Source organism: Monodelphis domestica, chromosome 4 (assembly GCF_027887165.1).
Source record: "Monodelphis domestica isolate mMonDom1 chromosome 4, mMonDom1.pri, whole genome shotgun sequence".
Classification (NCBI taxonomy): Eukaryota; Metazoa; Chordata; class Mammalia; order Didelphimorphia; family Didelphidae; genus Monodelphis; species Monodelphis domestica.
In genome coordinates this window covers 216,317,667-216,329,406 of record NC_077230.1, presented here as the reverse complement: position 1 = coordinate 216,329,406, position 11,740 = coordinate 216,317,667, and the positions used below count along the sequence as shown (strand labels likewise).

At 36.5% G+C, this 11,740-nt stretch overlaps 1 non-coding gene across 1 annotated transcript; it reads right to left on the bottom strand.

Annotated features, from left to right (window-relative positions):
• Positions 1–8,798: 8,798 nt before the first annotated feature.
• On the bottom strand, positions 8,799–8,925 carry LOC130454216 (U6atac minor spliceosomal RNA). Its single transcript, XR_008911889.1, has one exon. It is a non-coding gene; the product is annotated as a U6atac minor spliceosomal RNA (small nuclear RNA).
• Positions 8,926–11,740: the final 2,815 nt, after the last annotated feature.

Sequence of the window (11,740 nt, the reverse complement as noted above, 5' to 3'; positions counted from 1 at the left end):
TAAGTCTGGGCTAGAGATCCAAGCCTTGTGATAAGGTAACTATTTAGTTTAGGTTTTGGACAATCTGATACACTCCATGTTTTGTCCCTTGTTAAATATTACCATGGACAATCTATTTCACTTCTTTAAGCTTTCATTTCCTTATTCATAAAATAAAAGCAATACATTTACTGAATCTTCTACCCAAGTTTCAATCTCTCAACAAACATGTGTCAGGCATTGTGCAAAGTATGGAGAATGTAAAGATAAAAGTAAAATAAATAGTCCCTGTCTTCAAGGAGCTTGCCTTCTAATAGAGAGATGATATGAACTTATATGGCATGTATGTATACTTGTATGTAATATATGCATATACGTAAGAAAATTTTAAGAGGAGGATAACTAATAGCAGCTGGGGGAATAGAAAAGACCATTTAAAAAGATCTTGAGCTGAGTCTTATTAAAAAAATCAAGAATTCTAAGAAGCACAGGTGAGGAGGGCTATATTACACTTATGGGGGACATCTGATGGAGTGGTACATAAAAATAAGTAGGCCAATATGATGGGAATACAAGCATGGGGAGAGGAGAATAGGAAAAATAAAAGGATATAAAAAAGAATATAAAAGAATAAAGGATAGATAGAAAAGTGCCTGATTGTGAGTGAGAGAGAGAGAGATGTGTGTGTGAGAGAGAGAGAGAGAGAGAGAGAGAGAGAGATGTGAGAGAGAGAGAGAGAGAAAGAGGGAGACTCAGAGACAGAACTGAGACAAATACATACAGAGAGTGAGAGACAGAGAGAAACACAGACAGTCAGAGAGAGAGAGAGACAGAGAAATAGAAAGAGATAGACACAGAGAGACAGAGACGGAGATGGAGAGAGCAGCACTGAATTAGTCTTTTGGAACGTAGCTTTGATGATGATATGGAAGATAGCTTATAGTGGAAAGGAGCTTGAGGTAGGTACCACAAATAAGGTTATTACAGTAGTTCAGACAAGAGGATTGTGTAAGTCAGAGAATAAGGGACACATGAAAGATATGTGAATAGAAATGACCAGATTTGACAATTCACTAAATATTTAGAGGTAGGAAGCATGAGGAATTGAAGATGAAACCAAGGTTGTGGGTCCTAGTGACTAGAAGGATGTTGTTACCCTTGATAATAACATTTTCCTGATTTCAAATCCTGTAAAATAAATCTCAGAAGCAAATAGAGCCTCTCCAGTATCTTTGCCAAATGGGGTCAGGAAGAATCAGACACAACTGAACAGCAACAAACTTCCTGATTCCAGCTCCTGGGCTTTATCCAGTCACCAAATATTATAATATCTTATATTAGAATCATCATTCTCATCAAGCTTTAGTGTTATATGTATATTTTGAGTATTTTTTTACTGATTATGGGATCTCATTTGTGCAGGGAGGGAGGTCCTAATGAAAAACTTATTTTCTTTTTCTTTTTTGACCACTGAAAACTTTTCTCTAAAAATTGAAGTCTTCAAGAATTCCTTTGGTTCCTGATGGGTGAATTAATTAGATAAGATCACATAGCCTTGTTTCAGAGACAGGAAATATTCAGATAACATTAAGTAATATATTATATAATTCATATTGTTATAGGAACTTTTGACATCAAAAGAGACTACTGTAAGTTTAAAACTCTTCAAGTAAAATGAAAGTAGAATTAAGATCATTCCCCAAAATACTTTCACCTGATGTATGTATGTGATAGCAATAGCTTTTTGCCTGAATTACCTGTTAATTGACTTGATTCTCCACTTCATTTTACTAGTATAAATGTTGACTCAGTGCAAAATATTCTCATTATTTTACTCTTTGTAGCATCTCGTTAAAAAAAGATCTACATTACAATATAGCCTCATTATTTTTTACTATAGTCTTGAAAAACGTTGGCACATAATATCTCTATTTTATAGGTAGAGGAAACAAATACACTGCAAGATTCACAACAAAGCAGTAGGATGGTTGCAAATAAATTTCATATTTCCTTCTGAGGAGCTGTAGTCAGCCATATCATTAATAGTGCCTTTTGGGGCTAGAATGCCACAGTTCTGAATTATGAGACATTCCAGAATTTACCCCTAAAAACAAATAAGCAGTAACCTTCAACCTTTAAAATATGTCATTTGACATGTGTCAATTGAAAAGCCATCCAGAGATCTGTGTTCTTAGTCCCTCAGGAAGGGGTGTAAGATGGTGCAGCAGACAGCTGGTATATGGATCAGGGCAAGGGGATAGGGCAAGGGCAAGTTAAAATAGAGACAGAAACACTCCAGGGAAAGAAGTGTCAGTGGTAAGGTGGCGGAGACAAAAGTCTTTTATCTTATTGAGTTGAAAGAAATCTTTACTTATATAGTAGCTATGTAGTTCCCACTGGGGGACAAGTTGCCCTAATGACATTTGAAATCAGTTTGAGATCTTTTATTCTTAAGGGTCTTCATTTGGCTCTGCCCTCCCTTAAGAATCCAGGGTTTTTTTTTTTTTAATAATGGGGCTTAACCTTCTTTCCAAGACAGTTTCTATGGATCCTGGGAGTAAATATTATTTCCTCAAAGGTTTGTTTTCTTCTACATTAGAAGGGAGGCATGGTTTATAATCAGACTGCTTGCTACATTTGACTTTTTGGTCTTAGTCTTTTGTTCATTCTCAGATAGTTTGTTCTCTAGTAACCCAGGCTCTTTGGATAGAGGAGCATTTATACTTCAACCCTATCAAACAAGAAGACTATTAGTAGTCTTCGACTACCTACATAAATGAAGTTATCTCTGAGTTAGTCTCTGAGTTCCATCACTAGAACTGTAATATCCACATGCCCAAATTTACTCTTCAAGATTCTTTTCATATTTATTCCTTCAAGAAATCTTTTCTTCTTTCTTTTCTCAAACCCTAATGAGACTCATGTACTGTACGAAATGGAATTTATGTTCTCCTAGTTTCTTTCATGGTTGTTTTAGCTAGCTTTCTAGATTGTAAGTTCCTCAAAATGAACAAGTACATCTTGCTCACTTCTTCTTACACTCTGAGTTCAGATCAGAGAAATTAAAGCTGGAAATTAAAACAACAACAACAAACAATACTGGATTTGGAGCCAGAAAACTTGAGTTCAAAATCCCTACTCTGCGATTTAGTAGCCATATGATCTTTAGCAACACCTCTCTAGGCATTTGTTTCTTTGTTTGTAAAGTGATTAGAATTCATAATAATAATTAGCATTTCCAGAGCACTTTAAGGTTTGCCAAGTTCCTTACAAATATTATCTTGTTTTATACTCACAACAAACCTGGAGGCTAGGTGTTGATGAGGGGATTAGAGGAGATGACCTCTAAGGTAGCTTCAGGTTTTACTTTTTTAAAAATATATTTTTTCAAGACTACATATAGATACAATTTTTAATAATCATATTCTGACATTTTTCTACACATGTTCTTTTTCTTCCTCCTATCCCTCCCCACTCCTTGTGATGGCAGGAAACATGATATAGATTATACATATGTATTTCAGTGTTCATCATGTTGTGAAAGACACATATTACTTATACTAGGTAAAAAACATTCAGGAAATAAAGCAAAAAAAGAAATGTATCATCATGCATTCAGAAAACATCATTTCTTTCAATAGCTATGAATAGCCTTTTTTGTCATGAGTCCTTTGTTAGTTGTCTTAGATCCCTGCATTGCTGATAATTGTTGTCATAGTTAGTTGATCATTGTACATTCATACTGTTATGTTGTACAAAATTCTCTAGATTTTGCTCATTTCACTGTGTAATCATTTTATTTTATCATCATCATCATTATAATTATTACTTTGTATCATTTTTTGGTCTTCCTAGGTATTTGTGTGTGTGTGTGTGTGTGATCATCTGGTTCTTAATTTTTCATGGCAATATAGTATTTCATTACAACCATATATCACAATTTGTTCAGACATTCCCCAATTGATGGACATTCCTAAAGGTTCCAGTCCTTAGTCACCACAAAAAGAGGCTACAGTTATTTTAATATAAGTAGATCGTTTTCCCCTATCTTTGATCTTCTGGGGATACAGATCTAATATGCAGATTGGTAGGTCAAAAGGTATGCATAGTTTTTGGTGGGCTGCAAATCTAGAATCCTATGATGTGTGTAATCATACAGTCCAACTTTGATTTTTATAGATGTGGACAGTGGGGCTCGAAGAGGTGACATGACTTGTTAAGTGTCTCACAAGTAGTTACTTCAACTGAACCTAGAATGAAGTTCTCTGGACTCCTTATTCAGTGATCCACCTTCTTTGCACTAGAATGGCTCTCCATAAACATTTCTTCATTGAAAATGAATGATATGTGCCCATATTGAGTCTGAGAGAATTCAGAAGATGGAAGTTGTCTGTGGAAAGAAGTTTTGATCACTCCTGTTCTTTTCATCAAAATCTTTCCTCTAAGTTTTTATCTATTAGCTCTCCTCAAATCTTCCCAACAACTTGCTTATTATCTTCTATTTGAAAACAGATTTTTGGACTTATTGTGGGGGTAAACTATCTTAAGATCAGTATGTCCTTAATGATCATCCTAATCTAACTTTGAACTGAAGGCTTTGTCCACTATGCCTCAGAGCATTGATAAGTTACAGAGACTTCTGAGAATCTGTTCTGCCTTTGTTCATTCTATCAATCAGCTCAGTGTTCTTTCAAGTTCCCAGCTGCCTTCCATTGGCAAAAGAATAGAAGCTGATGCAGTTAATTTGTTAATGAGCTGATTCTTCAATTTCCTCCATAAAAAATTGCAGGCAGATGAGGATTCTCCAAGATCCTCTCTCTTACCGTAGTTTGAGGGAGGTTTCAGATTCCCAGGTATAGAACAAGGAAGAGGGAAGAATACCACAAGATTGGAGTCAACAGAGGGAAAGCAAAGCAAGCCAGGTTCATTGAGGACAGAAAACTAAAAATACAAGGGAACAGTCAGGGAGGATTCAAACTAATCAAGTATAATAGAATACCTGGCATAGTGAATGGGGCATCTAAGCTTGTTGGATTTTTATAGGGTTATTTTCTGGATAAGAGAGGAACAGACTTAGGGAAGAAGGAACAGATATTTTGAACATAGGGTACAGGTTAGGGTTGGAGGACTGAAACTGATTAATCCTGTGGAGATGTGAGGTATGCCTATGGAATTGGCAGTTAATTGATAGTCAAACTCTCAGCTGGGGAAAAGTGTGGTTTTGACCATTAATATATTCCTGACTTTGGCTGGGTGACTCAAGATATTTGGATATCCTTTGGGCTTTTCCCTTTAATGGTTTAGGCAGCCCTTTTAGGTTCTAAAATCCTTTTAAAAACCCAGGGATTATCCTGTTTAGTCTTAATCCTAAAGTCTGGCTCCATCTACTGCTTCCTATTTATCTTTCCTTCCACTTGGGGACTGCAAAGTTTTGCTCCCTAACTCTTTGCTCTTCCACCCTTTTTGATCTATCTGTGTTTTCACCTGCAGAGTTTATGTAGATATAGGAGAAAAGTTTCCAATTTCTCTCCTGTCCTATAGGCTCTGAAATAAGCATACAACCTAATGTAAGTTTTCGAAGTCAAATATTATGAGTGTTTATTACCACTAATATTTACTGGGAAATTTCAAGAGGCTGAAAATAATGGAGAGAAGGAAAAGTTTGCAATGCTATAGAGAAAGCTTAAAAACTAAGATCTATTCTTTTCCTCAAATTCAGGAGCTAAGCCCACTTTTCTTTGCTGAAGATTATATTCTTCCCCAAATAGTACTCAAAATGGTCTCTTTATATCTCCTTCTAAAATTCCAGACTGTCAGTCTGCATATTGAACAACTTCCTGCTAACAAGGGAACTTTAACTTAAATCATGTACACAGATCACCAAAGAAAGACAAGTGTGTATATTTTGGTCCAGCCTGGAGGGGTGCCCTTAAGTCAGAATGACAAGTGTTCCTGGTAAAGTGAAATTCAGAAAGTGCTTTTTTTTTTTTTTATATCTGGTACAATTGAAAGGATATGGAATCAAGATATAGGGAAGTTGGGTCAAAGTTCTGCCTCTAATATTTATTATCACATGTTAGTTTGGACAAGTCATTTACCTTTTCTAAGCATCCTTATCTTCATTTGTAAAATGAGGGGATTGTACTAGTTGTTTTTTGTAGGTCCTTTCAGGTGCAGATCCATAATTCAATATTTTAACTATTATGATCCTTACAAGTACTACACTTTGTTTGACTTCTTACCAGGCTGCAACATGGAATTTTCCACCATGCTCCAGAAATCTCTTTATCCGAAAAGATCGGTTTATCTCTGGAATTCACACATGGAAAATATTTGACTGACCTCCCACTTTGATTGAATTGCTCCTTCTAGAAACTTCACTGAAGGCCATCACCCAGCCCAGGTAATAATTCATTTCTCATCAAGATGAAATCTGAACTTCTTCATCAGGTCCCTGGCAGGAAACCTTCAGAGGGGAAAGTATGTACCTTTGACTTCTTTTATATGTTGTTTTTCCCATTAGAATGTAAACTTCTTGAGGACAGGAACTATCTTCCTTTGTTCATATTTTTATTGCCAGCATTTTGCATAGTGCCTGGTACATAGCAAAACTTAATAAAAGCTTGTTGAATGGCTGACAAGTTAATGAAAACTCATATCCATTTGATATGAATTGTTTAATTCTTATAACAATGGCTATGATGACTATAACTAATAAGTGGTAATAAAACTACTGTATTTCTGTTGTCATCTATTGTTTTTACATGCCACTGCCTTTCAAGGGTCTACATATTGCTTGACTGGGAATTTCCCCACTTGTCAGTCGATTCTACGTAATAGTTGCTCAGGTAAGAAGCTCACTATCTTAAACAAAAGAAAATATAAAATTGATTAAGCCAATATGGTTCTTTTAACTTTTTAACTTTTAACATTTGCTGAGAAATAGTAGAGATAAGAGGGACCACAAAGTTGCTAACCTCTGTTACTTACACTTTGAAAAAATTGTTTGAGTTATTGCATAGAGATTAGGCAAACTGAGTTGCTATGTATTAAATTCTTGTTCTTAAGTAGATTTTAAATGACTATAAGCTTCTTATGATTATAATCCTGACCATATGTCCATGAATATATCTATTCACCAGTGGTATTAAGAGTGATAAATAAGTATTGTAGTAATAGCATAATAGTAAGAGCCCTGGATATATAGGTAGATAATGTTCAAATTCTTGCTCTGCTACTGATTAGTTGTGTGACCTTGGGTAAGTTTAACTTCTTTGGGTATCTGTTACTCCCTGTGTGAAATGGAAAAAAAACAAAACAAAACATCCATCCTGAAATATTAGAAGCAGGGTTGACCTGAAATCAAGAAAATCCTGAGCTTGAATTCTTCCATCCACATTTCTGAGAGGCAGTTTGGAAAAGAGGATAAATGAGTGGAGTTTGCATTGGTAAGACTTGGGTTCAACTACTAAGCTCTTGACACATATGGACTATGTGACCCTGGAAAAGCCATATCTTCTCAGTGTCGCAGGCAATTCCCAGAGGCCATACTTTGCAAACTTCTTGCCAGTCCTCATTGGCAGACTGAATTTACTTAACTGGAGTTCAGTAAGCCAAAAAAAACCCAGAGAACCATATTCAACCCCTCTGTGCAACCCTTCTCTCTCTCTCCTAAAAAAGAAAATTACTCCCTGCCAGCAATTGATACCTGTGTAACTGTGGCAACAGTCTTAGTTTTCTCATCTGTAAAACAGGGGTAATCCTAGCATACCTACCTCATGGAGTACTTGTGAGCATCAAATGAGATGATTTGTCAAGCATTTTTTCAAATCTTAAACTGCTATGTAAGTGATAATTATTAAAACAAGAGGGTTGGGGGCAGCTGGGTAGCTCAGTGGATTGAGAGCCAGGCCTAGAGACAGGAGGTCCTAGGTTCAAATCTGGCTTCAGACACTTCCCAGCTGTGTGACCCTGGGCAAGTCACTTGACCCCCATTGCCTAGACCTTACCACTCTTCTGCCTTGGAGCCAATACACAGTATTGACTCCAAGATAGAAAGTAAGGTAATTAAAAAAAAAAGAGGGTTAAATTCTACATCTTATTTCCAGATTTAAATCTATGATCTTATACACAGCATGGATACTGGCCATAGAAATAGAGGGCCTGCATTCTAGTTCTAATTTTTTCACATACTGTTTGTGTGACATCATGACAATTATCTAACTTGAAGCTCCAATGAAGAGTGGTGGAAATTAAGGGGTTAAGCTTCCTAACAACAACCAAGAAGCCTGGCAGAGGACTGCTGAGTTTAGACCCAAGTGTAGTAAGATTGGAATTATTATTTCCAGACAGCTGGGAAGCAGTACAGACAGCTGGTATTGTGTCAAAACTACAGAGGAGCCATGTTTAAGTTGATGCCATTACCAGGTGGTTTGGCTAAGTGCAAGGAAGACAGGAGAGACTCTGATGTTGAATTCAAGAAGCAAATACACACATGGGCAGATATGAGAGTCCAAACTAAATCAATAATAGCATAATATAGAGAAAAGGCAAATTCAACTCAATAATCCAAATAATGGGATATAAAATAATAATTAAAGGGAGAATCAAACAAGTAATGGTGAAGTCCAGGGCTGTAACTAGTCTAGGGCCACTAAGACTTTATCCAGGACAGAAATTAGAAAATATGCCATTTGAACACACTGTATTCTTTCTGCAGAGTAAAAGGAATCAAGAATATGTAGACTAAGGAGTAGGGAAGAGATGTAGGTTCCTACAGTAGACTCTTCACTGTTTGCACTTTCTTTCTCACTCTGTCTAAAAATAAGACCCCATGGATAGATGCCACAGAGAAACATCTTAATCATATATGTAGTGGAAAGGCCACTAGCACTTCTTCCATCTCTATCAAAAGGAGTGCTAACCCTCTCTACTTTCATATAACATTAAGTCCCTGGATTATATGGGACAATCAGAGAGGACTAGGACCTCTAGAATGAGGCTTTTTTACCCCATGGGCAGTGCTGCTAATCCACCTTCATGCTTACTTTTCACACAACTCTCATCTGTGGCTTCAATAAGCTATATAATGCAAATGGCAGCTACACCCCAGTAAAATCATCTCTACATGTCAGCTAAACTAGGTTGTGGGTAACTGATGGGCTGAAAACCCATCAGTGAGTTAGGGAGACATCTACCCCAGGCAGGTGAAGGCTTCTTCCTGGTGGCAAGAGTGAATGAGAACAATTTGTTTCAACATCAATGAAAGTGGGGAAGGCTTAGATATTGGTCAGACACTGAACATTTCAATGTCATCCATGGCCTCCTGGGCCTCCAAGCTATGCTGGCTTTTTTTCTGCCATGGACTTTAATGGCTCTGGAAGAGTAAGGCAGGTGACTTTGTGACTTTGCCTCACTTAAATCTAATTTTCACTGAAGTCAAGACATTACCCTCAATGTCATTGGTCCTCTTCTAAGTGAAGGATGAACAACAGAAGTTTCTAGTGTTCTCTGGCTGCCACTATGCATTTCTGAGGACCTCTTCTTTCCTGGAAACCTGGCCTCCCTTCTGATCTCTCTATACATGCATGGGCTCTTCCCTCCAGTAAAGGAGAATAATAATCATGTTGTTGGCCTTTGCTCATGCAAATTATATGGGAAGGAGTCAATCTGATTCCTTTCCAATAAAACGGAAAAGGATGGATGCCAATTCCCATGTGCTGACTATATGACCTCTGAGGTTCCTTCCAAAGATGATATTCTGATCAAAATTATCAAATTGAATAAAAATACATGTTTCTAAAGTATATTTGCCTATATTTTACTGAGCTAATATCAGTGATGATATATAATGTCAGAAGCATAGATTTCTCTCTTTTAGATAGCCAAAGGAGCCACATTTTATTAGTTATCCCTTGCCACTGATAATGCCTACATTTATTACTGGATCAGAATCTGAAAAGAAGTTGTAAAAAATGAACTTTTTGTGACACCTTTTTCTATAGAAATGGGTAATATTAGATAGCTTTGGTACACCTGAAAATATATTGCTGTACATAGCTCAAGGGAAAGCAATTGTGATAAAAACATAAATATTCTATGTCCCAGATCTTGTAGCATCTGTGTTCTAGAAATAGTGCAGGTGTTGTTCCAGTAAAAAAAAAAAGAATAAAAGGTTGGAAGGAGAGCAACAGTATCATATACTAGTTAAGAAAAATACAGATTTCTAAAAAGAATAGTACTTGCACTCATTGCATCGCTTCCATATTACATGTAAAATAATATTAAAACATATGTTTTCCTTTTCAAATGTGTACTCTTGTATGTCTATATATAATAATTATAATTATATTATTGATGATAATACAGAAAATATATGTATATATAATATATATATATATATAGAGAGAGAGAGAGATACATATTATATATAGCAGGATTAGGGCTGGATTTGTGATTTCATTGACATTATGAATTCCTGAGTGGAGAAACTTCCTCTTCTATTGCAGGCTAGCAACTTTTCTTCCATATCATACTCTTTTTTTTAACATTATTTTATTTGGTCATTTCCAAACATTATTCGTTGGAAACAAAAATCATTTTCTGTTCCTCTCCCCCCTCCCACCACTTCTTCCATAGCCGATACATGATTCCATTGGGTATCACATGGGTTCTTGACTCGAACCTATTTCCCTGTTGTTGGTATTTGCACTAGAGTGTTCATTTAGAGTCTCTCCTCAGTCATTTCCTCTCAGCCCCAGTAGTCTAGCAGTTGCTTTTCTTCGGTGTTTTTACTCCCACAGTTTATCCTCTGTTTGTGGATAGTGTTTTTTAGATCCCTGCAGATTGTTCAGGGACATTGCATTGTCCCTAATGGAGAAGTCCATTACCTTCGATTGTATCACAGTGTATCAGTCTCTGTGTATAATAATTTCCTGGTTCTGCTCCTTTCGCTCTGCATCACTTCCTGGAGGTTGTTCCAGACTCCATGGAATTCCTCCACTTTATTATTCCTTTTAGCACAATAGTATTCCATCACCAACACATACCACAATTTGTTGAGCCATTCCCCAATTGAAGGGCATCCCCTCATTTTCCAATTTTTGGCCACCACAAAGAGTGCAGCTATGAATATTCTTGTACAAGTCTTTTTCCTTATTATCTCTTTGGGGTACAAACCCAGAAGTGCTATGGCTGGATCAAAGGGCAGACAGTCTTTTATCGCCCTTTGGGCATAGTTCCAAATTGCTCTCCAGAATGATTGGATCAATTCACAACTCCACCAGCAATGAATTAGTATCCCTACTTTGCAGCTTCCCCTCCAGCATTCATTACTTTCCTTTGCTATTATGTTAGCCAATCTGCTAGGTGTGAGGTGATACCTCAGAGTTGTTTTGATTTGCATCTCTCTGATTATAAGAGATGTAGAACACTTCTTCATGTGCTTGTTAATAGTTTTGATTTCTTTGGCTGAGAACTGCCTGTTCATGTCCCTTGCCCATTTATCAATTGGAGAATGGCTTGATTTTTTGTACAATTGATTTAGCTCTTTGTAAATTTGAGTAATTAAACCTTTGTCAGATGTTTTTATGAAGATTGCTTCCCAATTTGTTGCTTTCCTTCTGATTTTAGTTACATTGGTTTTGTTTGTACAAAAACTTTTTAATTTGATGTATTCCAGATTATTTATTTTGCATTTTGTGACTCTTTCTAAGTCTTGCTTGGTTTTAAAGCCTCTCCCTTCCCAAAGGTCTGACATGTA